Source organism: Hyaena hyaena, unplaced genomic scaffold, assembly GCF_003009895.1.
Source record: "Hyaena hyaena isolate Hyena2069 unplaced genomic scaffold, ASM300989v1 scaffold_10, whole genome shotgun sequence".
NCBI lineage: Eukaryota > Metazoa > Chordata > Mammalia > Carnivora > Hyaenidae > Hyaena > Hyaena hyaena.
The window spans coordinates 2,745,709-2,748,739 of record NW_024080642.1 but is presented as its reverse complement, the minus strand read 5'-3'; the positions used below and the strand labels follow the sequence as shown (position 1 = coordinate 2,748,739).

General features: G+C 48.6%; 1 long non-coding RNA gene across 1 annotated transcript; it reads left to right on the top strand.

Moving 5' to 3' along the window:
• The first annotated feature begins 564 nt into the window (after positions 1-564).
• LOC120246546 lies at positions 565-2,313 on the top strand. The gene is made up of 3 exons (XR_005532075.1): positions 565-787; positions 1,574-1,647; positions 2,048-2,313. It is a non-coding gene; the product is annotated as an uncharacterized LOC120246546 (long non-coding RNA).
• The last annotated feature ends 718 nt before the right edge of the window (positions 2,314-3,031 follow it).

Genomic DNA, 3,031 nt, shown 5'->3' with positions numbered 1-3,031 from the left:
AGTCTTCTTATGCCTATAATGCCCGATTGGCAGCATGGCCCCATGGTTCAACTTAAGGGCAATGTCATGTTCAAGAAGTAGAAGACAACAACCAATAATTAATTTAAAAGGAATTCTCTCTGTCTCCCTTCCTCCTCCATGGGGACCTCTCCTTCCAGCAGCTCTTTGCCCTAGATCCCTTTCTTGGTTATTCTTTGTATCTGTGTGGAGAAAGGTGTCTTTGGCCAAAGTGGACAGTTGAGTAGGGGCTGGTGATGTGAATGAGGGAGGCAAGAAAATAGTCCAGCAGCTAGAGAATCTGAGAGAGGACTTCTGTAAAAGGCCTCTTGTTAATAATTTATATTCTTGAAATTCTATCCTCGGCATTAGGTGTCTCCTGAGTCTTTCCTTCTAACTGGACTTCACTTCCTTCCTAGCCTAGCCACCATCTACTTGCCTTTCAAGATAAGCTCAGACCTCCATGGGGCCCAAGATAACAAAGAGGAACCCGTGTATACATTATACATTCTGAGTCCCCAGTTGCTTGGTAACAAGAGTCCATTTCATTTAGCCCAGGTGATAATGTAATATTTGGAAGGAAGGCATGATCTGACCCCCACCCAGTGCTGGCAGTTTTTCAACCCTGCACAACAGAATCAAACTCCAGACCAATTAGATCATAATCCCTGGAGTTCGAGCCTGGGCATCAGGAATTTGTCAACACTTCCCAAGGTGAAGTTTATGTACAGCCAGGATTGAACACCACTGCCCCAGCGTCCCTGACCAGGGGACACCCAGGAGACAGCAGGTGCAGTGAAATGTGGCACAAAAAGTAACGACCGGGTTTTTAGGTTTAAACCAAAGCTTAGAGACTTTCTGGGTGTGTGACCATGGACAAGTTAACGAACATCTATGTGTTTGGCTTCCTTATCTTCTTCATGGGAATTTGAGAATACGCCATCAGATCTAACCACAGAGGACAGTGAGACGGACAGATATGGTCATTCAGATTTCCATTACATCAACTTTTAAATGCTTAGGAAATTGCTCAAGCAACTTACAATCTATACACTAATACACATATTGTTTTTGTGATGGAAATTAACATTTTATATCTTTATTTTTTAAAAAAGTAATCTCTATGCCCAATGGGGGGCCCAAATCCACAACCCAAAGGTCAAGAGTCACATGCTGTACCGACTGAGCCAGCCAGGCACCCTCTCTGTGATAAAAATTAATTTGTTGGAGTGCGTGGTGGCTCAGTCAGTTAAGTGTCCGACTCTTGATTTTGGCTCCGGTCATGATCTCAGGGGCATGGGATCAAGCCCCATATCGGGGTCTGCCATGAGCCTGGAGCCTGCGTCAGATTCTGTGTCTCCCTCTCTCTTTGCCCCTTCCCCGCCGGTGCTCTGTCTCTCTCTGTCTCTCAAAAACAAATAAAAACATTTTTCAAAAGTTTAAAAAAAGAAGACTACTAAGTTTTAGATTAACTTGGACTAAAAGGCTCTGCCAAGCCATTGTCATCATTATTATAAAGTACTTCCTAATTTTGAGCTGAAATCCACCGTCTCGTAATCTCCGCCCTTTTTTCCAGTTCCGTCTTTTTGAGCCCCACAGAAAGACTACAATCTCTTCCTCGTGCTCAATGACAGTTTTCATGCCAACCATGTAAGTAATCAGATGTGAGCTGAGGAATCGTCACTGTGCCAGGGCCCCGGGTAAATAGAATGGGGACTCTGCTCAACCAATGTCGATCCATGTCAGGGGGGCGTGATGACAGCACCTGACCCCCAGACGCGGAGGAAGGGGGTCCCTGCGGAGGCATGGTTGGTTCTGCTTAGGGAGGGGAGGGAAGGCTTCTTGGAGGCGGTGACCGCGGAAGCCTAAGGGATCAGGCAGAGAGAAGAAGGCTTTCCAAGCAGAGGTTACAGGCAGCAGACCCTCCCTCCCCCCATCCCTCCACCTAAGCCCTTTCCCCTCCAGGTCACTCCTCTCTTCCTCTTGTCCAACTTTAGACCCCGTTTTGAGTCCCTCCGCTGCCCCACCCCCACCTCAACCCCAATCTTAGTAATTCCATTCAGGACACGCCCTTTCCCCTCATGATGGGACATCCGGAAGAGCCAAACCTCCTCCAGGGTGGTCTGACCAGCACGGAGCAGAGCTCGCCATCACCTTTCTTTTTCTGGAAGCTTCACCGAGTCCAGTTTGCCTGAGGTTGTATTTCTTTCTTTTTTTTCTTTCTTTCTTTTTTTTTTGGCACCCACATCCTTCAGCTGACTCATGCTGCGTCCCCAGGTGTCTGGGCTGCTAAATCATTTGTCACACGTGCTCCCGTTAAACCACATCTCCCCCAACTCTGTACTTTTTGCTGTCGTTTTGTTTTTACACGTTTTCATGGGTGTTTTGAAGTTGCTCATTTGATCTCAGCTCCCAGATGGCAGGGGCCACGTGAAGTCAAACTGCGCCACAAACAAAACCCACTTTAGAGCCCACTGTGGAAACAGAAACCCTCTGTCATTCCGAGGCCATTGTGGTTAGGGGTGATTCAGACTCCCTGCAGCTCCGGCCAGCCTTCGGAGATCTCACCGGGTAAGAGACGGTCTCGGATCTGAAGACGGCTTCTATGAAGGAAAGAGACTGGGGGGGGGGGGCTGGGATGGGGAGCAGGAGGTGAGCTTCAGGGAAGGACATTGGAAGGGGGTGTTTGTCTGGTGCCCCACGACCCCCCCTTTCCCCTGGTCAGGGAGAATCGGGCCACTGTCTCAGCAGAACCCTTGGCTTGTTTATCTTCTTAGGCCCGGCTTGGTACAGGGTTTCACTTGGTTTTTCTTCCCCCCCAAAAAATGGCCACAGGAAGGGGCTGACCTGCTTTTGGCAAGCATCCAGCCCACGCTCTCCTTCCTCATTTCTCTGCCTCTTTCCCCCATTGCTGGCTCCTAATGGAAAATAAGAGGGGCAATCTTTTCCCTTGGGTCCCACTGAAGGCAGCGTTTAGCTATTCATTTCTTCAGCTGGTACTTAGTGAGTGTCACCTAGGTGGCAGACATTGTTC